The sequence below is a fragment of the Chiloscyllium punctatum genome, chromosome 36 (genome assembly GCF_047496795.1).
Source record: "Chiloscyllium punctatum isolate Juve2018m chromosome 36, sChiPun1.3, whole genome shotgun sequence".
Classification (NCBI taxonomy): domain Eukaryota; kingdom Metazoa; phylum Chordata; class Chondrichthyes; order Orectolobiformes; family Hemiscylliidae; genus Chiloscyllium; species Chiloscyllium punctatum.
Window position 1 is genome coordinate 66,493,092 of NC_092774.1, and position 23,832 is coordinate 66,516,923.

A 23,832-nucleotide genomic window follows, 5' to 3' on the forward strand; every position below is an offset into this window, starting at 1 on the left:
TTCTGTCTCTCTGCTGCCGTTTGCCCGTCCCCAGGAACCGGGCCCTCTCGACTGGCAGAAAATTAACCCGTTTTCTTTCTCAACTTTTCTCTGACACCGGAGTGACCAGTGACAAGTATTGCCCTCCTCAACATAGGGTACAGAGAACAGGAGAAGACCCCGCAGACCTCCACGAGTGTGTCATCTCAACTCTGCATACTGGGCCTGTGTATCAATGTGAAATATTTACGTCGAAGTTTTTTGGGAAGCAGATGAGAAGGCGAGGTGCACAACAGTGCGCCGTTCTATGGGAAAGCTGCTAAACTCGACATTGAGTGAATAGGGAAGATGGTTTCCCTTCTGGGTTATGCTCCCATCGCGCACCGGCAGACGTATCGCCGACGAACAAATATTAACTCTGTCTAAATTGCCACATTCTGTTTTTACGAACCGTGATTTCACTCAGAAGCACAATTTACCTGCTCCCTCCTGAATATCCTTCCAGGCTCGAACATACCTTCCAGGTGAAGCAGCACTTTACCTGCACATTTGCCGCAACCTAGTCTACTGCATTCGCTGCTCACAGCGTCGTTTCCCCAACGGAGCACGAAGTATAAACTGGATGACTGCTTCGCAGAACATCTCGGCTCTGCCCGCAAAAAAAGGCCCTGAGCTTCTGCTTACCTGCGACTTTAACACGCCACCATGTTCCTTGGCCAACATCTCTGTCTCAGGCTTACAGCAGTGTTCCAGCAAAGCTCAGCTCCAGACGGAAGAACAACGCCTCATGTTCCACTTCAAAACCCTACAGCCCTCCGGTCTTCAAGATCGAGTTCCATGACTTTAGGGCCTGAAATCCCCCATGTCCTTGACCCCTACCACACACATACGAGCCCTTGTTATCACATAGTCTGCTACGACACACTACTTATTTTTAGCCACTAACGGTCTCCATTAACAGTTATTCACCATCCCACACGGATCGTTATTCACTCCTTTGTCCATCCTATTGTTCTCTCTCTCTGAGCTGGCGGGAAATAGAGCAATGTACACTGGAGACTCTGAGCCAGCTGAAACTTGAACAGTGTGAGTTTCCAATGATAGTCAGGAAGTCATGGTGCGAAACAGAGTACCATCGCAAAGGAAAGTCGCTCAAGGCAGCACTAAACAATGGCAGAGGAGGATTTCGATCCATTGATCTCTGGGTTATGGTCTCAGCACGCTCCCGATGCGCCACTCTGCTCCTACGTTCAGCTAGCCCCTCCACAGGTCCCTTCAGTCTTTCGTCTGGCGCGTGGCATGCACGTTCGAGACTGATGTCAAAGATCTCCACTGCTGTCGTCTTATATGGTGTTGCGCAGACGCATGGAGGCTGTGTAAATATCAACTTTTTCTAACTTCCCACATTCTCTTGTGATTTCACTCTAAATAGACGCCATGCGGCCCACCTTCGCTCTGCTGGGTCGACACAGTAAGTAAACGTGGGTCTCTATTCGTATCATTCTCTTGCCTTCTCCATGTAATTCTGCACATTGTTACTTTAAACATGACCACCGAATTCCCGTTTGCGTCTAATGAATCACATTGGACCAGTATATCATTGTGAAATATTTATGTCGAAGCTTTTTGGGGGAGCGGATGAGAAGGCAAGGTTATACGGGAAAGCTGCGAAAGACGACGTTGAATGAATAGGAGAGAATGGTTTCTCTTTTGGCTTACGGTCCCAAAACACACCCTTTTGTGCCACTCTCCTGCATTGTTCAGCAGTTTTTCCAGAGAAGTATTCAGCTTTTCATCTGGCGTGTGGCATGGATGTGAGTGTGAGGGGTGTATCCATGTGTGTCTGAGAGAGAGCCTATCTATCAGAGAGGGTCCGCACGACTGTGTGAGTACTTGAGAGAGTGTGCGTGTGTGTGTGTGCATTCTGTAGCTGGGTCTCCTGTCGTGAGACATGAATCCAAGGTCTCAGCTGAGGTCATTCTTGTGTGTTCCAAACTTGTTATCAGCCTCTGCTCGGCCACTAGAAATGATTAAGCAGTTAAGCAGTTTCACAACACACACTGGAGAGGGCAAGGTGAAGGGCTTATGTCTGAAACGTAGATTCTCCTGCTCCTTGGATGCTGCCTGACCTGCTGTGCTTTTTCAACACCACACTCTCGACTCTGATCTCCAGCAACTGCAGTTCTCACTTTCTCCTCATTGGCGAGGTGGGACTTGTCTTTTATTCACTCATTCACTCTTACAGCCTGTCCTTGGTTGTGGCCTAACTGTGCATATATCAATGCAAGTTTCAGAAAGATTTCTACAGCTTTTGTTTTTAAAAAGAACATTCTTCCAGACTTTAACAACGTTTCTGAATATATGAATTTAGGTTTTCTCAATTTTGAAATTAGTCATTCCTCGCACACCCTGTTTGCCAGGTAGAATCGTCACCACCTTAAAAGGGCATGATACAGCGATCAAAGAGGGCTGAGGCACCAGAAAGGACGGGGAGGGGCGCTGGTGGAGGTGGAGAAGGGAGTGAAATGGAGAGGGGGACAGAGGTTGGGGGATAGAGAAGTACTGGGGTTCAGAGGGTTATGGGGAGAGAATGGGAGTGCAATGTGAGGAGAGGGAATGGGCAGGGGGCAGTGGGCGGGGAGAAAATGGACGGGGGGGCTGAGTGTGAAGAGAGAGACAGCACAAGCCTACCTTCTCCAGAACTGGTATCAATGTCCCACGAACGAACCCACTCCTCCCAAAGCAGACTTGGGGCAATCATTTCTCAATATACGCGTGGCTAAGGCAGTGAAATCATATCATCCCTACAGGCCATTCACACCGACCTTCCCAACAGCATCCCATCCAGACCCACTCGATTATGCTACAGCTCTGCAATTTCACATAGCTATTTCCTGATGGAGGGTTTTGCCGGAAACGTCGATTCTCCTGCTCCTCGCACGCTGCCTGACCTGCTGTGCTTTTCCAGCACACACTCTCGACCCTAATCTCCAGCATCTGCAGTCGTCACTTTCGCCCTGTTGGGGGTGAATGTTCTATGCCGAGTCTTTTGAATCTCTTCAAATCTTTCCTCCTCAAAATAAACCTATACCCTCTAGTTTTGGAATACCTCTACCCTGAGGTAAAGGCAGGAACGTTGAGAAGCCAGACAAAATGCAAAAGTAATGAAACGTGAAGGCACAGGGGAAAAAACATTTCGGCAAAAAAAAATGGCGTTGGCATTTTTCTCTCGTATTCGCATTTGGACACTTAAAATTTGTCATGATCGGGAGGTGCCCGTGTTGGATTGGGGTGTACAAAGTTAAAAATCACACAACACCAGGTTACAGTCCAATCGGCTTATTTAGAAACACTTAGCTTTCGGAGCGCTGCTCCTTCATCAGGCGGTTGTGGAGTATAAGATCAGAAGATCATAAATTCTGTGTTACCATGTTATTCTCCACAACCACCTGATGAAGGGGCAGCGCTCCAAAAACCCGTGCTTCCAAATAACCCTGTTGGACTATAACCAGGTGTTTTGTGATTTTTAACTTTAAAATTTGTCAGTAACGCCAGCATCGTGACAGAGCATACTGAGCATGCTCCGCGGTGTCAGTAAGCATGCGCATGTCCGCCGGTGTCAGCAAAGTACTGCGCATACTCCTGGCTGAAGGCAGAAAAGGCGCACGAGCTCCTTTCCATGGACCAATGGAGAACGTTGGAGGATCCGAAGGAGTCTGGACCTCCTGCCAATCAGAGTTGGCCGTTGTCGAAATGCGGAAGTTGGACCGTGAGCTCTGAAGCTGCTCTTTTGTCACTGAATGAAGATTAAACCTCACCCCAGACTATAAGTTCCTTCCTCTGTCTAAAATTCGTGAGTATAATAGTGTTTTCGTCACCACGTTTTCTCTTTTCTTTTCATTCTGGGGTTCAATTATTGATTTGTAGCAACTGAAAGGAAAGAGTGAATCGAGGGAGGGGACAGACTCTGGAAAAGTTGATCCAGGGCTGTGTCTCACTTTGCAAAAGCTGTGCCACAATGTGAAGGTATAGCCTTTGATGTATGTTTTTAAAAAAGCAGAAAGGAGTGCATTGTTTATGGAGTGATAAGTTGAGATGTGGCGAAAGTGAGATGCTGGAGATCAGAGTTGAAAAGTGTGGCGCTGGCAAACCACAGCAGGGAAGGCAGCAACTGAGGAGGAGAGTCGACGTTTTGGGCACGAGCTCTTCATCAGGAAAGATGTGTGGATGGACAAAGGGGCCTCAGCGTCCTTCTAAACCAGTTACTGCCAGTTGTCAGACAGGTGCAGCAAGCAATGAGCAAAGCAAGTGATATATTAGAAAGAGGAATTGAGTTCAGAAGTGTGGATGTCTTTCAGCAATTAGGCCGGTCATTGAATGTATTCAAGGCTGAGTTCATTTGACTTTGATGAACAAAGAAGTGGATGGTTTTGGGGGAAGGCAAGAAAATAGTTTTAAGACCAGTATAGAACAGTTACAGAGTCATACAGCACAGAAACAGACCCTTCAGTCCAACTAGTCCATGCTGACTATATTCACAATCTAAACTAGTCCCACCTACCAATGTTTGTCCCATATCCTTCTGAATCGTTTCTATTCGTGCACTTATTCAAATTTATTTTAAATGTTGTTACTGTTCCTACATTCACTACTTCCTCCAGACATTCATTTGACACACACTCCACTCTCTTAAACGAAAAATGTGCTCCTCATGTCTTTTTTTTATTTTTTCTCCACTCACCTGAAAAAGATTGCTCCCTATTCTTGAAACAACAGCTGATGTTGACCTCAACTATGCCCCTCGTGATCTTATAAACCTCAATAAAGTCACCTCTCGACCTCCTATGTTCCAGTGAAAACGTTCCAGCCTATTCACCGAGATGTAAGTTGATCCATGTTCAGTTATGATCTGTTCAATGCTTGTGCAGGCTCGAAAGACCAAATGGCCAATTCCTGCTCCCAATTCTCTCACTGTGGCCAGGACAGCAAGATATAAGTCATAGGAGCAGAAATTAGGCCATTCAGCCCATCAGGTCTGTTCATACCATTCAATCGTGGCTGATAGGTTTCTCAACCCCATTCTCCCGGGCTCTACCTGGAACTCTCCATCCCCATGATACCAGGAACCTATCTACCTCAGTCTTAAATATCCTCAGTGACCTGGCCTCTACAACCTTCTGTAGAAATGAATTCCATAGATTCACCACTCTTTCACTGGAGAAGTATCTCCTTATCTGCGTTTTCGAACGCCCTCCCTTTACTCGAAGGCTGTGCCCTCAGGTCCTAGTCTCTCCTACCAATGGAAACATCCTCTGAAAGTCTACTTTGTCCAGGCCATTCAGTATTCTGTATGTTTCCATTTGATCCCCCTGAGTGTGGGCCTGTTAATCAGCATGAAACAGACCCTTCAGGATGAGGTACAGCAGGGATTAGGTTCAGCAATGAGAGAATGGAGGGAGAGTATGTGGGACAGAGATTTTCAGCTTCCAGGGAATAAGAGAGGAAAGAGAGTTAAGCATAAATTAGAATTGATCAGATTGGCCAAGGAGTCGCAGATGGTGTTAAATTCAGAGAAATGTGAGATGTTGCATTTTGGTCCAGCAATCCAGGCAGGACTGACACAGTTAAGGGGAGTGTCGCAGAACAAAGAGACCTTGGAGTGCAGGTTCATAGTTCCTTGAAGGTGGAGTCTTACATAGATAGTATAGTGAACAAGGTGTTTGCTATGCTTTCCTTTATTGGTCAGAGCATTCAGTATAGGAATTGGGAGATCATTTTGCGGCTGTACAGGACATTGGTTCGGCCACTTTTGGAATACTGCATTCAACTCTGGTCTCTGTGATGTAGGAAAGATGTTATGAAACTTTGAGAGGGGTCAGAAAATATTTAGAAGGCTTTTGCCAGATTTGGAGGGTTTGAGCTGCAGGAAGAGGCTGAATAGGCCAGGGAGATATTTTCTTTGGAGCATCAGAGGCTGAGTGGTAACCTTTAAAGAAGTTTATAAGGGGCATGGATAGGGTGAATACCCAAGGCCTTTTCTCCATGGTAGGGGAGTCCAGAACTAAAGGGGCAGAAGTTTAAGGTGAGTAGGGAAAGGGACCTGAGGGGCAACATATTTTCAGACAGAGGGTGGAACGTGTATGGAATGAACTGCCAGAGGAAGTGGGGAGACTAGTACAATGACAACATTTAAAAGCCACTGGATGGGTACTTGAATAGGAAGGGTTTAGAGGGATGAGTCAAATGCTGGCAAATGGGACTAGATTAGTTTGTGATATATAGTTGGCATGGATGATTTGGGCCAAAGGGTCTGTTTCTGTGCTGTATGACTTTAATCATCTTCAGTGAAAGCAGAAGTGTTGTTGTGAAGACAGGAATTTCAGAGCAGCTTTCAAAAATGTTTTGCCCTTACTCAGAGCAGAAGAAGTTACAATGAAATCTTTCATTTGTGAGACAGCAACTGAGTGAGTGAGTACATCTGCGATTTGGTGGAAAGTGGGAATTCATTGCACTGTGGGGATGAAACCTTACCCTATCCAGTCATTTCTGCTGGTAGATGAGACGAGGCCCCAAGATTAGGGGAAGTAGATTTAGGACGGAGATGAGGAGGAACTGCTTTTCCTGGAGAGTAGTGAAACTATGGAAGTCTCTGCCCAAGGAAGCAGAGAAGGCAGCTTCGTTAAGTATATTCAAGACACAATTATATGGGTTTCTGCATAATTGGGGAATTAAGGATAGATGGGACACTGCAGGCAGGAGGAGCTGAGATGATGGATAGATCAGCCATAATCTTAATGAATGGCAGAGCAGGCAGGACGGGCCAAATGGCTGACTCCTGTTCTATTACTATGAACCTATAACCCTGCATTTCCCATGGCTAACCCAACTAACCTGCACATCCCTGGACACTATGGGTAATTTAGCCTGGCCAATCCAAATCAAGGCTGGTGAGCAATGTCGTGATGTGGAAATGAACATCAGAGAATGATAGAAAGGGACAAGGACTGTAAATATACCACCAATCAAAAATGGATTCAGAAGATCACAAAAACTGAAACTAAAAACTGAATGTGAGCTGCATTGTAACAGAAGTGAATGAATTGACTGAACACATTGAAGAGAATAATTATGATCTGAGCCTCCTTCCAGGGAAATGGCTTCAGGATGGCAAGGACTGGATCCTGAATATCGAGGGGGTAGTCAAATGGGATGCTTACTAAAGGTAGAGGATTGGCGCTGCTCATCAAAGCACTGATCACAGGGTAGTCTGGTGTCAGCTTGGATTTCAGGTCCGGATTTCTCTGTCCTCTGTTGATCTCCCTGTTCCCACAGAGTAAGATGTTGGTCTGTTCTCAGCTCTGCTGGATTTCTGCTGAAGCTTTGACGCCCCCTTTTACACGTTCGGGAAAAATAAAACATTTAGTCAATCGAGACCCAATCCATAATCTCCCCGACTGTCCACCAGTCCAAGTTAACCTGAAGTAGGGGTCTCCCAGGATTCTGATAGTGTTCTACCTGAGGAATTCTCTCTCCCTTACATCTAACTATTAATATCCAGCTATGATTTACAACCATACTTGCACCAACAGAAATAAAGCATCTGTTATCAAATAGACATATAGATATACAGCATGGAAACAGGGTTTCTCTATTACACACACAGAACCACACTCTCCATGGGGATGAATTTGTATTTGCAGCATTACATTTGCAGATACATTCTAGTTTGCACAAAAATTCTAAATTGGAGGAAGGACAAATGTGACGGTGTTAGGCAAGAAGTTTCAAAAGCTGATTGTGCGTCAATGTTTGCAGGTAAAGTGTGCTGGAAAATGGGAAGCCTTCAGAACTGTAATAACTAGAGTCCAGAGAAAGTATATTCTTGTTAGGGTAAAAGGAAAGGCTGGAAGGTATAGGGAATGCTTGATGGCTGGAGAAATTGAGGGTTTGGTTAAGAAAATGAAGGAAGCATATGTCAGGTAGACAGGATAGATCGAATGAAGCCTTACAGTATAAAGGCAGTAGGAATATACTTAAGAGAGAAATCAGGAGGGGAAAACAGGGGACATGAGATAGCTTTGGCAACTAGAGTTAAGGAGAATCCAAAGGGTTTTTACAAATACATTAAGGACAAAAGAATAAGTAGGGAGAGAATAGGGCCCCTCAAAGATCAGCAAGGTGGCCTTTGTGTGGAACCGCTGGAGATGGGGGAGATACTAAACGGGTATTTTGCATCAGCGTTTACTGTGGAAAAGCTCGTGGAAGACATAGAATGTAGGGAAATAGATGGTGACATCTTGAAAAATGTCCATATTACAGAGGAGCAAGTGCTGGATGTCTTGAAATGAATAAAAGTGGATAAATCCCCAGGACCTGATCAAGTGTACCCTAGAACTCTGTGGGAATCTGGAGAAGTGATTGTTGGGCCTCTTGCTGAGATATTTGTATCATTGATAGTCACAGGTGAGGTGTCGGAAGACTGGAGGTTGATTAACGTTGTGCCACTGTTAAAGAAAGGTGGTAAAGACAAGCCATGGAACTATAGACCAGTGAGCCAGACGTCGGTGTTGTTGGAGGGAATCGAACTGAGGGACAAGATGTACATGTATTGGAAAGGCAAGGACTGATTAGGGATAGTCAACATGGCTTTACCTGTGGGAAATCATGTCTCACAAACTTGAATGAGTTTTTTTGAAGAACTAACGAAGGGAACTGATGAGGGCAGAGAATAGATGTGATCTATATGGACTTCAGTAAGGTGTTCGACAAGGCTCCCCATGGGAGACTGGTGAGCAAGGTTAGATCTCATGGAATACAGAGAGAACTTGCCATTTGGATACAGAATTGGCTCAAAGGTAGAAGGTGGTGGTGGAGGGTTGTTTTTCAGACAGGAGGCCTGTGACCAGTGGAGTGCCACAAGGATCTGTGCTGGTTCCACTACTTTTCATCATTTATATAAATAATTTGGATGTGAGCATAAGAGGTATAGCTATACGTTTGCTGATGACACTAAAATTGGAGGTGTAGTGGACAGCGAAGAAGGTTACCTCAGATTAGAACGAGATCTTGATCATATGGGCCAATGGGCTGAGAAGTGGCAGATGGAGTTTAATTCAGATAAATGTGAGGAGCTGCATTTTGGGAAAGCAAATCTTAGCTGTAGTTATACACTTAATGGTAAGGTCCTAGAGAGTGTTGCTGAACAAAGAGGTCTTGGAGTGCAGTTTCACAGCTCCTTGAAAGTGGAGTCGCAGGTAGTGAAGAAAAGGATAGTGATTGGATAGTGAAGAAGGCATTTGGTCTGCTTTCCTTTAATAGTCAGAGTATTGAGTACAGGAATTTGGAGGTCATGTTGCGGCTGCACAGGACACTGTTGGAATATTACATGCAGTTCTGGTCTCCTTCCTATCGGAAAGATGTTGTGAAACTTGAAAGGGTTCAGAAAATATGTACAAGGATGTTGCTAGGATTGGAAGATTTGAGCTATAGGGAGAGGTTAAATAGGCTAGGGCTGTTTTCCCTGGAGCGTCAGAGGCTAAGGGGTGATCTTACAGAGATTTATAAAATCATGAGGGGCTTGGAAAGGATAAATGTACAAAGTCTTTCCCCTGGGGTGGGGGAGTCCAGAACTAGAGGGTATAGGTTTAGTGTGAAAGGGACCTAAAGAGGCAACTTCTTCACTCAGGGGGTGGTATGTGTATGGAATGAGCCGCCAGAGGAAGTGGTGGAGGCTAGTCTGGATGGGCATATGAATAGGAAGAATTTGGAGGGATATGGGCAAGTTGCTGGCAGGTGGGACTTGATTGGGTTGGGATATCTGGTTGTCATGGATGAGTTGGACTGAAGGGTCTGTTTCCCTGCTGTCCATCTATGACTGTATAACTCTAAATGCACAATGTGCTGGCAGTCAATGCAGGCAGCCAATACATGTAATATTTTGTAAATTTCAGTTTGCAAATCGAAGCGGGCTGACTCAAGATTGGGATACAGACAGATTCTGACCTCACTCCTTTCATGCATTATCTGACCTGAGATGTCACCTTTTCTTATAAAACCTTAAGTTATCTCGAGAAGGAGCTGACAGGAAGTTCTGGGACTTGCATATTATTGATACCTGCAACCATTCTAAAAGATGAAAGACTTAACAATCCAGGTTTGTTCAGTATATAATTTCAGTGGCAGGACACTGTAATGTTTTTCCATAAATTCTGTGTCTTATGATCTTGTAATCCACAACCAACTGAATAAGACGCAGCACTCCGAAAGCCGGTGCTTTGAAATAAACTTGGACTGTAACCTGGTATTGTGTTATCTGTAACTTTGTCCATGTTGGGGTCGATTCGCCATGTTAAATGACCCGTAGTGTTCTGTTTTGGACGGGTTCAGGTGGATTTGCAGTGTTCTGTTACCCATATTGTCAAGGGATGTGCAGGTTAGAGTGGATTGGCTGTGCTAACTTAACCTACACACCCCTGGGCACTATGGGTAAGATGGATTCACTGTGCTCAATTCACTCTGTCATTAAGAGACTGGTGCGTGTAAGGAATGAGCTGCCAGAGGAAATGGTGGATGCTTGTACAATTATGACATTTGAAAGGCATCTGGATAAAAATATAAAATCGAAGGGTTTAGAGGGTTGTAGGCCAAATGCTGGCAAATGGGTCTAGATTAATTTAGAATATTTGGTTGGTATCGATGAGTTGGACTGTTTCCATGCTGTCTATCTCTGACTCTGGCTTGCCACATCTGTATGTTCAGTTTCTCCCTGGTGTCGGTTTTAATGCCTTTGATGTCTCATTTTGCTCTTTCCTTTCCAGGGATGTTAACCACTTCATGTCTGGTTGTTCCTCAAGAACTTGCATTGCAGGTTCACCCTGAACTGACACTATTTTTTGAGCTTCCCAAAATCAGACCTGCTCACTCTCAGCAGTGGAGTTATCCAAAATTCAGAGAGATGTCAGTCTTGAAGTTTTTGCTGTTCTGCCCATGTAAGATCCTGAATAAACACTTTCAAGAGAATTAGTTAGAGCGGTGTGAGAACAGAGGGGGAGAGAGAGTGGGATGGTGCTTTCAATTTTCAGTGTGGAATAACAAAAGAAAAGAATGTTCTGCAGAAAGTAGAATTGCTTGTTCTGAATTTCTCCCTTGCACTGACAGTCATGACTTTTGTAATCTCTTTTTACAAAGCATTTGATGATCTGAAGACGGAAGTTTCAAAATCAACAGATGAAGGGCTGATGCCTGAAACATCAACTTTCCTGCTCCTCAGATGCTGCCGGACCTGTTGTGCTTTTCCAGCGCCGCACTGTTCAACTCTGACTCTCCAGCTTCTGCAGTCCTCACTTTGACGTCAATGTCCGACGGTCACTCAATCCATCAGGACTGCAACAATTTTTGACTGTGATTCTGTGAGAAGGAGCAAAGCCTTTTGGTTTCTGTTGGAGCACGTCTTCAGCATCAATGGGACTGGATGAGAGACTCTACTGTTGCAGCGCACTGATTGTGAAACCTGAAGCAGTTATACGGCCTGGAAAGAGGAATTCACGGCAGGGAGGGGCTGTACATGCGTTTGTGTGCAGCTGAAGCTTCGGCCATGGAGAAACCCAATGGATCCCGCCCCGTGCAGAAACCGTGGAAGTGTGGCGACTGCGGAAAAGGCTTCCGTGTCCCTTCTATCCTGGAGACTCATCAGCGCAGTCATACTGGGGAGAGGCCATTCACCTGCCCCGAGTGCGGAAAGGGCTTCAGCTATGCCTCCGACCTGGTGAGGCACCAGCGGGTCCACAGCAGGGAGAGGCCCTTCAGCTGCCCCAAGTGTGGGAAGGCCTTCAGCAATTCCTCCGACCTGGTGAGGCACCAGCGGGTCCACACAGGGGAAAGGCCCTTCAGCTGCCCCGAGTGTGGGAAGGGCTTTACCCAGGCCTCCACCCTGCTGGCCCACAGGCAGGGGCACACGGGAGAGAGGCCGTTCTTCTGCACTGAGTGTGGGAAGGCCTTCAGCAATTCCTCCATCCTGCTGGCCCACCGGCAGGTGCATACTGGGGAGAGGCAGTTCACCTGCTCTCAGTGTGAGAAGGGCTTTACCCGCGCTTCTCATCTGAGGAGACACCAGCGAGTTCATGTGCCATCGCAGGGGGATTAAAGAAGGGATAGCCAATTGCCTTATTGACTGGACTATCAACCCAGTTCCAGGGACTGCCAGGTTTGAATCCCGCCGTGGCAGATGGTGGAATTGGATTTCGGTCAGAAATCTGGAGTTCAGAACCTAATGAAGAAATGATTGTTTGGGGGACATCACCCATCTGATTCACTCACATCCCTTTTTAGGGAAAGAAACTGCTAATGTGGGAAAGGATTCACTCAGTCATCCCAGCTGCATCCTTTACCCGGTCTGGCCTACTCATAACTCCAGACCCACAACAGCATGGTTGACTCTTCATTGCCCACCACTGCCATCGGTCATTGAGTGGGGAAAGACTTAATTGTTTACAGGGTATGGGTTGAAATTGCTGAGTGAGGCAATACCTCCTACAGTTAAGGCTGTACCAAGGATCCAATTACAAACTGACAACTCGGTGGTGACCATAGTAAAGAAGGTGAGGTGGTGTGGGGTCGGGGTGCACGTTTTGACCTTAAGCTGTTTAAAAAGCAGCTACTTTTTCTACACCTTTTTGCTGTGGGGGGGGGGGGGGAAGAGATCTGAAACTGTAACAACGTTGGGTCACAATAAAGGTTACCTGAACTTATCGCCGGGCTCAGACTCACATTGAAGGCTTTGAGCTCCAAGATGTTTTTGTTTTAAAGCTGCTCATTTCATTTCAGCCTCCTGCACTAAGTTTCCAATGTCATGTATCAGATGGAGCAGTGAATGAGTAGCTGTTATCGTTAGAAGTTGTAAATTTTTCAGAAGTGCAGGTACTGCACCGTTTCATCAGCATTGTATAGTTTATTGGCAGCAGCGGGTGATGTGGGCTGGGTTCACTGGAAACGGTGTGGAGGTGCCGGTGTTGGACTTGGGTAGATAAAGTTAAAAATCACACAACAGGTTTTAATCCAACAGGTTTATTTGGAAGCACTAGTTTTCAGAGTGCTGCTCCTTCATCGGGTAGCTGTTGGCCGGGGAATAATACACCGATTGTAGAGCAAAAGATGACAGTGTCATGCGACTGATAGGATATATTGAACAAACTGAGATTGTTGTTCTGTCTTTCATCGTTTCGAATGGGTTGCAGGTTTTGGTTAATATGTAAATCCCTGAACATCTTTAAAGTCACGTTCTTGAGATGACTTAATGTTTTATAAAGAAAAAGTGACATCTCAGCTCAGACAATGCATTAAAGATGTGAGGTTCGAGTCTGTCAGTATTCCAATCTTGAATCAGACTGGTTCTATTTCCAAAGTAGGAATTTATAAAATATTGCATGGATTGACTGCCTGCAGATTGTGTGCTTTTTGAGCAAAATACAAAGTATCTGCAAATATAATTCGGCCAATACAAATTCACTCCATAGAGTTTTGTGTGTGTGTGTGAGAGAGAGAGTTTGTGTGTGTGTGTGTGAGTTTGTTTGAGTGAGTGCGAAAGAGTGAACTGAGTGTGATGGAGGTTAAGCCTGTGAGTGTGTTGTGGGGCGTGTGTGTGTCTATGAGAGAGGTATGAATAAAAGTGAGAGGTTGCATTTTGCTAAACAAGGAAGGGCTGGACATAGTGAGTTTTGAGAAGATTTGTAGCTCAGGTTGAGGTTTTGGATGTACGTTTGCTTGCTGAGCTGCAAGGTTCATTTCCAGACGTTTCGTTACCTACTGGGTAACGTCTTCAGTGGGCTTCAGGTGAAGAATGCAGGAATTTTCAGCATTGCTATGTACAGTTAATGGTAGGTCCCTGGGTCGTGTTATAGAACAGAGACACTTTGGCGGTGACGGCGGGTGGGGTGGGGAGTTAGGGGGTTCAGGTATATAGTTCTTTGAAAGTTGCATCACTGGTAGACAGGTCGTAAAGAAGGCATTTCACACCATTGCCTTCACTGTCCACCCCATTGAGTGTAGAAGTTGGGACGTCACGTTGAGGTTGTACAGGATGTTGGTGAGGCCACTTTCTGGGTACTGGATACAGTTTTGGTGGCTCTGTAATAGGAAGAATACTATTAGAGAGGGTTCCATAAAGATTTACCAGGATGTTGCCAGGACTGGAGGGTTTGAGTTTTCAGGAAAGGTTGAAACGGTCTTCATTGGAGTGTAGGGGGTTGAGGGGAGACTTTACTAAGATCTATAAAATCATTAGGAGTGGAGGTAAAGTGAATAGCAAAGAGCTCTTCCTTAAGACCATAAGACACAGGAGTGGAAGTAAGGTCATAAGTCCACTCCGCCATTTAATCATGGCTGACGGGCATTTCAACTCCACTTACCATACTCTCCCCATAGAGATACCAAGATTCCTTGCGATACCAAGAATTTATCAATCTCTGCCTTGAAGACATTTAATGTCCCGGTCTCCACTGCGCTCCATGGCAATGAAATCCACAGGCCCACCACTCTCTGGCTGAAGAAATGTCTCCTCATTTGCATTCTAAATTGACCCCCTCTAATTATCAGGCTGTGCCCATGATCCTCGTCTCCATGCCTAATGGAAAAAAACTTACCAGCATCCACGCTTTTTAAGCCATGCACTATCTTGTAAGTTTCTATTAGATCTGCCCTCAACCTTCTAAATTCTAATGAATATAATTCCAGGATCCTCAGCTGTTCATCGTCTGTTAGGCCTATGATCCCAGCGATCATCGTGTGAATCTCCGCTGGACATGCTCCAGTGCCACTATGTCCTTACTGAGGTGTGGGGCCCAAAATTGGACACAGTATTCTAAATGGAGCCTAACCAGAGCTTTATAAAGTCTCAGCACATTGCTGCTTTTACATTCCAATTCTCGAAATAAATGACAACATTATATTTGCTTTCTTAAGCACAGACTCAACCTGCAAGTCAACCTTTAGAGAGTCCTGGACTAGCAATCCCAGATCCCTTTGTACTTTGGCTTTATGAATTTTCTCACTGTTTCGAAAATAGTCCATGCTGTATTCTTTTTTCCGAAGTGCAAGACCTCACATTTGCTTACATTGAATTTCATCAGCCATTTCCTGGACCAGAGCTGAAAGTGTGTTGCTGGAAAAGCGCAGCAGGTCAGGCAGCATCAAAAGAGCAAGAGAATCGACGTTTCGGGCATAAGCCCTTCTTCAGGAAGGCTTATGCCCGAAACGTCGATTCTCCTGCTCCTTTCATGCTGCCTGACCTGCGCTTTCCCAGCAACACATTTTCAGCTCTGATCTCCAGCATCTGCAGTCCTCACTTTCTCCATGTCCTGGACCACACTCCAAAACTGTCCAAATCTTTCTGCAGCCTCCCCACCTCCTCAGAACTACCTGCCTGTCTGCCTAACTTTGTATCATTAGCGAACTTCGTGGGAATGCCCCCAGTCCCTTTATCCAGGTCATTAATATATAAAGTGAACAGCTGCAGCCCCAACACTGAGCCCTGCGGGACACCACTTGTCACCAGCTGCCATTCCGAAAAAGAACCTTTTTATCCCAACTCTCTGCCTTCTCTCAGCCAGCCTATCCTCAATCCATGCCAGTAGCTCAACTCGAATACTATGGATCCTCACTTTACTCAGCAGCCTCCTATGAGGCACCTTATCAAAGGCCTTTTGGAAATCTAGGTAGATAACATCCTCTGGGTTTCCCAAGTCTAACCTACTTGTTAACTCTTAAGATTGTCAGGTACGACCTCCCCTTACTAAATCCATGCTGACTTATTTTAATCCAATCATGCACTTCCAAGAATTTAGAAATCTCATCCTTAACGATAGATTTTAGAATTTTATCTACAATTGAGATTAGGTTAATCAGTGTATAATTTTCCAGCTTTTGTCATGATCCTTTCTTGAACAAAGGACTTACAACAGTGATTTTCCAATCATCTGGGACTTTCCCTGACTCCAGTGATTTTTGAAAGATTACAACCAACATCTCTGCTAATTCTTCAACCACCTCCCTCAGAACGCTAGGCTGTAGCCATCAGGGCCAGGAGATTTCTCAATTTTTCGACCTATTAGCTTTTCTAGCACTTTCTTTTTTGTAATGGCTACCATACTTATCTCTGCCTCTTAACTCTCCTTAATTGTTAGGATATTACTCATGTCTTCCACTGTGAAAACTGACACAAAGTATTTATTAAGTTCTTCAGCTATTTTCTTATCTCCCATCACTAACCTTCCTGCATCAATTTGGAGCAGGCCAATTTCTACTTTTGCCTTTCGTTTGTTTCTTATGTATTGCAAAATACTTTTACTATCATTTCTAACATTACTGGTCTGCTTACCTTCATATTTGATCCTCTCCTTCCTTATTTCTCTCTTTGTTATCTTCTGTTTTGTTTTTGTAGTCTTCCCAAGCTTCTGATTTCCCAGTGGTCTGGCCACTTTATAGGCTCTCTTTTTCATTGATACATTTCCTGACTTCCTTTGTCAGCCATGGCAGTTGGCAGTCTTCTTTCCCCCCTTTCCCCTCCCCCCCCCGCCCGATAATCTTTCTTTTTGGGGTGGAAGAACCTCTGTACTGTGTCCTCAATTACACCCAGAAATTCCTGCCATTGTTGCTCTACTGTCTTCCCTACTAGGCTCTGCTTCCAGTCATTTTTTGTCAGTTCCTCTCTTATTGCCCTTTATTTAACTGTAACACCATAACATCAATATTGCCTTCTCTCTTTCAAACTGCACTCTGATCTCTACCATATTATAATCGCTGCCTCCTAAGTGTTCCTTTACTTTAAGATTTTTAATAAAGTCTGGCTCATTACATAGCACTAAGAATTGAAATATGCTCAGTGAGGCCACAGTTGAGGACAGTGTGTAAGGGGCAAATGGCCTATTCCTAGCCTTTTGAAATTGGTTCTGGCTCTGTGGAAATAGAACCATTGAGTTGTAGAGCACAAAAAACAATCCTTCGGTATGCGCCAACCAGATAGCCTAAATTAATCCATTTGCCAGCACTTTGTCCATATCCCTCTAAAACTTCCTATTCATGTACCTATCCATATGCCTTTTAAATGTTGAATTTGTACCAGTCTCCACCATTTTTCCTGGCAGCTCATTCAGTTCACACACCAACCTACATGTGAAAAAGTTGCCCTTTGGGGCCGTTTTAAATCTTTCCCCTTTCACGCAGAAACTAATGCCCTCTTGTACTGGACTCCCCCGCCCCAGGGAACACCTTTTCTTTTTCTCATATTCAGACCTGTCAAGATGTTATAGATCTCCATCAGGTCACTCCTCAGCCTCCAATGCTCCAGGGAAAATAGCCCCAGCCAATTCAGCCTCTCCCTGTAGCTCAAACCCTCCAACCCGAGCAACATTCTTATAAATAATTTCTGAACTCTTTTAAGTCTCACAACATCCTTCTTGGTTCGTGAGTAATAGGCTGTGAACAATCTATTTTGTTCAGGTCGTAAGAGGGGGCTTTACTTGAGGCGAATTAACTTTGACACTTTTTTTTTAATCCTTGAGTTCCTTTTAAATTTTTCCCCTCTCACCCTAAACCTGTGCCCTCTAGTTTGGGATTCCCCCTCCCCTGCGGAAGAGACAGACAAAAGGAATGAGTTGTGCAGCGACAGGGGAAAAAAATTGTTGCTCCCGCCTTTTTTATCCCAAATTGGCAATTGGACACAAACTCTGTCAGTAACAACCAGCTCCGGTCCCCATTGGTCAGCTGGAGTAAGGTGCGCTCTGATTGGGCGGGGCGTGGATGACGCGCCTCACTGAAGGAGGAGACAGAAAGAAGAAGAAAAACAAAGATGGCGGCGCGAGGCTGCGGTTTTCTCATCGACTCAGCGGGCGGTTTCTGACGGAGGGAGGGGGGCAGACAGGCATCGTTTACCTCAGAAAATACCTTTAAAATACATTTCAAATTAAAGCCGGAACTTTTCAAACAAAAGTTGTGAAGAAAAGGAGACAGTCCCCGGTGGGGTTTATTGTTTATTTTTGTATAATTTCCGGGGCCCGGGAAGGGGGAGGTGACGGTTACCGGGTGAACGAGAAAACAAATTAAAAATGTCGGCGGTGGAGGAGAGAGAGCCGGCGCCCGCGGCTTCTTCGGCGGCGGCCGGAGCCCAGGAGCTCAACAACCCCCCGGAGCTGGAGGAAGGTCCGAGCTCCAAGAAGCGGGGGGTCCGGCTGGAGGCTGGATTTGCTCAAGGCTTGTATCTATTAACTTATTTAAATGGTACCTACTGTATGGGGCTATGGTTTACATTAAAACCGGAGGATCATGTCAGAGTGTTTGTTTATATTGAGCAGTTGTAGTTGGTAAAATACACTCCCTGGAGGAGCACCTTCTATGATGCTGCATTTCTTGCCTTCTGCCCTTTCCCCATTTGTTATCTCACATCTTGATTTTACATTCTTTTGGTCAAATTTAATTTCATATTAATGAGACTTGGTATTCACTGTGTTATTAATTTGTTTGTTGGATTATTGTAAGAAAAAATTAATGGTGTCATGTCATTTCTGATGTCAGAGTTTGACATTGAATGTGCAGATGTGAATATCAGTAAATTGCGAAAATAAATCAAGAACTTGTGGTTCTAACAAAAAAAGCAGTTCACTGATATTAATGGCATTCTCTCATTTGAGGATGATGACTTGAGTCTGACCAACTAACCGTTTCATGTAGTCACCCAATTTAGTTAAAATTTTCTTTAACTTAATTGAAGAAAATAACTGGCAGGCTAAGATTTGTACAATTTGTTTATAAGATTTATTTATACGTCCATTGCTCTCAATGTGGTCTCTGCCACATTGGGGAGACTGGACGCCAACTTGCAGAACATTTCAGGGAACAGCTCTGGGACGCCAAAACTAAACAACCCCACCGCCTTGTGGCTGAATGCTTTAACTCCCCCTCCCAATCCGTCAAGGACACGCAAATCCTCTGCTGCCTCTCCCTTCAAGCTCTAACTACCTGATACTTGTAGGAAGAACACCTCATCTTCTGCCTTGGGACCCACGAACTACATAGGATCAATGTAGATTTCACCAGTTTCCTTATTTCCCCTCCCCTTCCCCCACACCACACACATTGTCCCAGATCCAGAGTTGAAAAATGTGGTACTGGAATAATGCCTAGAGGCCATGCCTCGGAATTCCCTGGCTGTTCTCTGGCATGGCACTCATCCACAGATTCTATCAACAAACAGATTGACCTGGACCCAATATATCGGCCACTGCAGCGGACAGTTGGAACTGACAAAGGGAAGCGGCAGAGACAAACCACTATACATGCCGGAGGAAACATCACAGAAGCACTTCACAAGAGGCTCCCAAGCACTGAGGATATCACCTAGACAGGGGATGAAACGTCTGCAACAAAACTTCCCAGCTCGGCAAACACAATCACAACGAGCACCCGAGCTACAAATCTTCTCACAAACTTTGAATTGAGCATAGGAGTTGGGACATCCTGTTGCAACTGTCACACATGCCACACAACACAAGGCGTGGTCCTTCTCTGACTTACAATCCTTTGAATATCAGGGGGAAGACACCGCTTTAATTGTAAATTTCAGGAAAGATGCCTTACTTCAACAAAAATGTGCTGTGCTCACAGATGTTTGGACAGATAAAGGAAGTTGCAGTCTGGGGTGAAGCTCAATCTTCATTCAGAGAGAGAGAGGAGCAGCAGTAGCTTCAGAAGCTCATGGTCCAACTTGTGCATTCAGACAATGGGGGGGGGGGGCTTCTGCGCAAAATCTGGGAATGAAGCAATGTCTCCACCTTTCCATTCCTTATCCTGGGAGGGAGAGAGAAGGGGGGGAAGCACTGTTCACTTGCAGCAACGGGAGGCAGAGATTATGAATCCAAGCAGGGAGCAGACTCTGCAAAAGTCAGTTTCAGTCGGCTTCTTCCGAAATATTGTGTGCAATTCTGGTCTCCCGCCTATAGGCAGGATGCTGTGAAACTTGAAAGGATTCAGAGAAGAGTCACAAGGCTGTTGCCAGGGTAGGAGGGTTTGAACTACAAGGAGAGGCTGAATAAGATGGGGCTGTTTTCCCTCGAGCATCGCAGGCTGAGTGTGTGTTTTTTAAACTTGAGGAGTGTTGACGGGGTAAGTACACAAGGTCTTTTCCCTGGGATAGGGGGAGTGCAGAACTAGAGGGCATAGGTTTAGGGCGAACGGGGAAAAATTTAAAAGGGACCTTGCAGTTAACCTTTTTTTGCAGAGGGTGATGAGTGTATGGAATGAGCTGCCAGAGGAAGTGGTGGAGGCATCTGGATGGGTATATGAAAAGGAAGGGTTTAGATGGATATGGACCAAGTAATGGCAAATGGAACTAGACTAATTTTGGATATCCGGTCGGCATGGACAAGTTAGATTGAAGGATCTGTTTCTGTGCTTTATGTCTCTGACTCTGTGACTGGTGAAAAGCGTTGGCATTCGTCGAAACATTTATGCAACAGAAAATTATAAGAGAGTAAAGATAAGCCTCACGTCGTTGATCCATGAATCCTGGTGTAGTATGGATGTATTTCCAGTAATAGAGTCAGTATGGCATGGAAGGAGTCCAAAAGACGGCTTCTTTTACAAAAAGTCACACTTAAAACTTAAATCTGAATCTTCTGGAAATGTAAGACAACCGTGCGTTAATATAAGACGGATAAGTCTGGGGTATATGTTACATATTTGATGGAATGTTTATGGCTCTAAAAGCATGATGTGCAGTGTTTCTGGGCTCATAATATTGTACTGCAGAATATTGTATATCTTCAGTAAGAACGTCAATACCGCATGATAGATGTTCATTCAGCAACTTGAGTGATCTCTTCATGGAGTATGCAATCCACCACATTACCCTGCTGTATACATTTACATATAGATCAGCACAAAGATCTCGGGTATTAAGATAGGAAATAATGTTCCACAGAAACTAGAATTGTGTGTTCTGATTTTCTATTGTGGACTGACAGCGATGAACTTTGTAATATTCCTGTGGAAAGAGATTGCAACAGAAGAATTTAGAGGCAGAACTCTCAGACCAAACAAGTCTGACAGTTGCTTGATTCACTAGGACTTGGATATTGATGGCCTTGTAAACAAAGGGGAGAAGGTCTGCCTGCTTTGTTAGGTTTTAAACGTCAGTGTGACTGGAGACTCAGAGTCTCACATACCCACACACCAGAGTCGTGACCGGAACATGCTTTACAGACTGAATGAGAGAGTCCTCCAATAATCAGAGGGTTCACCAGTAACACCACGCATATGTTGTAAGTGTGAGCGAGTTTCAACTGATTGTTGAACCTGGAGAAATACGAGGACACCCGCACCATGGAGAAATCATGAAAATGCAGGGAGTGTAGGAACGGTTTCCCTTCCCCGCCTGCGTGATATTCATCAGCATTTGCACACCGGGCAGCGGCCATTCACCTGCATTCAGCACAGGAAAGGCTCCACTCAGTCGCATCACCTCTTGGTCCACACCGGGGAGAAACTGCTCATCTGCCCTGTATGCTGAAGCAGATGAAGGACATTTTTTTTAACATGGATGGAGCATACTGCAGGTATACCTGAAATAGATACATTTGTCTCTGTCCCATTGAGTCTCCAGCACAGGGCCAGGCCAAGCTGCTCAATTGGTCTCTGTGTTTATTCTCCACCGGAGCCTCCATCCACCCCTCTTCATTGCTCCCCCATCTCCCCTCCATCAGCATAAAGGTATCCCCCACTTTTCGAAAGTTCACTTTACACTACTTCACTTTTACAAAAGACCTACATTAATACCTGTTCTCACAAACCAAAAGAAATCTGAAGAGGATTGTCGCTTTTACAAAGAAAGGCATAATATAATGTGGTTAGCACTGCTGCCTCACAGCGCCGGAGACCCGGGTTCAATTCCCGCCTCAGGTGACTGACTGTGTAGAGTTTGCACGTTCTCCCCGTGTCTGCGTGGGTTTCCTCCGGGTGCTCCGGTTTCCTCCCACAATCCAAAAATGTGCAGGTCAGGTGAATTGGCTATGCTAAATTGCCTGTAGTGTTAGGTAAGGGGTAGATGTAGGGGTATGGGTGGGTTGCGCTTCGGCGGGGCGGTGTGGACTTGTTGGGCCGAAGGGCCTGTTTCCACACTGTAAGTAATCTAATCTAATCTAATCTAATCTAATAAATTAATTCATGGTAATTGCTTCTTTGCTTTCGGCCATTTCGGCTTATGAAAGGAACACTCTACTTTCAAATAGTGGGGGAAAGCTGTATCAATACAATACAGCACAATCACAGGCCCTTCTTATTTAGTTTAGGCACCACCTCCAAGCATGTGCTCATTCTTAATCCTTACTAAGATCTGCTATTTATTGCCCATGTGTGGTTTCTGTTGCTCTGTTCACCTCCCGTTCATGCGTCTATCAAGATACATTTTAAACGTTGTTAAGGTGCCTGCTTCCACTACCTGCACTGGCAGTGCGTTCCAGAAACCCACCATCCCTCTGTGTAAATTCCCCACCCCCACCACTTCTCCCCCAAACAGTCCCCCTCTCACCTTGAACCTCTTTTAGTTGACTTTTCCACTTTGGAGGGAAAAAAAACACCTCTGACTATCACAGAATCCCTCCAGCGTGGAAGCAGACCATTCAGCCCAACAAGTCAACACTGGCCCTCGAAAGATTAACACGTGGAGCCCCGTTTTCTTACCCCCATTATCGACATTTACTCCTGACTAATGCACCGAACGTTCACATCCCTGAACATTGGGGCAATTTCCACACAGACGATCCAACTTAACCTGCCTCTCCCTGGACGCTATGGGTAATTTAGCTTCGCTAATCCTAACCTATACAAGTTTGGATTGTAGGAGGAAGCCCACACAGACACGGGAGGTGGGGTGCAGGGACAATCTGCCAACTCCACACAGATAGTTGCCTGACACTAAAATCGAACGCAGGTGTGCAGAATAAACAGCTGTAATGTAGCTCTTACACTGAAGGAAGCGTGCTGTGTACCTTCTTGACCACCATGCCTACCTGCATTACCACTTCCATGGATCTATATGCCCAGATCCCTCTGTATGCCAGTACTCCTATGTGTTCTGCCATTTATCGTACAATTCTTATATTTCCTTCGTCTCTATCGAGCTTCACCTTAACTGCCTTTCTCTCTTCATCTCTTTTTTCCCCCTCCTCACCCCTCCACACATCAGCATATCATAAGACCATAGGAGCAGAAATTAGGCCATTCAGCCCATTGAGTCTGCTTCGCCATTCAATCACGGCTGATACGTTTCTCAACCCCATTCTCCTCGTAACCCTTGAACCCTTTGATACTTAAGAACCGATTTATCTCAGTCTTAAATATACTCAGTAACTCGACCTCTGCAGCCTTCTGTGGCGGTGAATTCCATAGATTCACCACACTCTGGCTTAAGAAGTTTCTCTTGCCTCTGTTCTAAAGGGCCTTCCCTTGACGCGAAGGCTGAGCCCTCAGGTTCTAGTCTCTCCTCCGAATGAAAACATCTTCCCAACATCCATGCCGTTCATTATTCTGTAGGTTTCCATTAGATCCCCTCTCATCCTTCTGAACTCCATGAAGTATAAACCTAGAGTCCTCTAATGTTCTTCATATGTTGAAGTCTTCATTCCTGGACCATTCTTGTGAACCACGTCTGAACATGTTCCAGGGCCAGTACATCCTACCTGAGACATGGGGCCCAAATCGACATACAGTACTCCAATTGTGGCCTGACCGGAGCCTCTCAGAGCCTCAGAAGTACATCCCTGCTTTTATATTCAAGTCTGATCAAAATATTTACCTTCCTCACCACTGACT

General features: G+C 45.2%; 1 protein-coding gene across 1 annotated transcript in view; it reads left to right on the top strand.

The window, feature by feature from the left end:
* LOC140460614 (uncharacterized) overlaps window positions 1-23,832 on the top strand; it is a 333,883-nt gene that overhangs the window by 178,151 nt on the left and 131,900 nt on the right. The window lies entirely within an intron of this gene.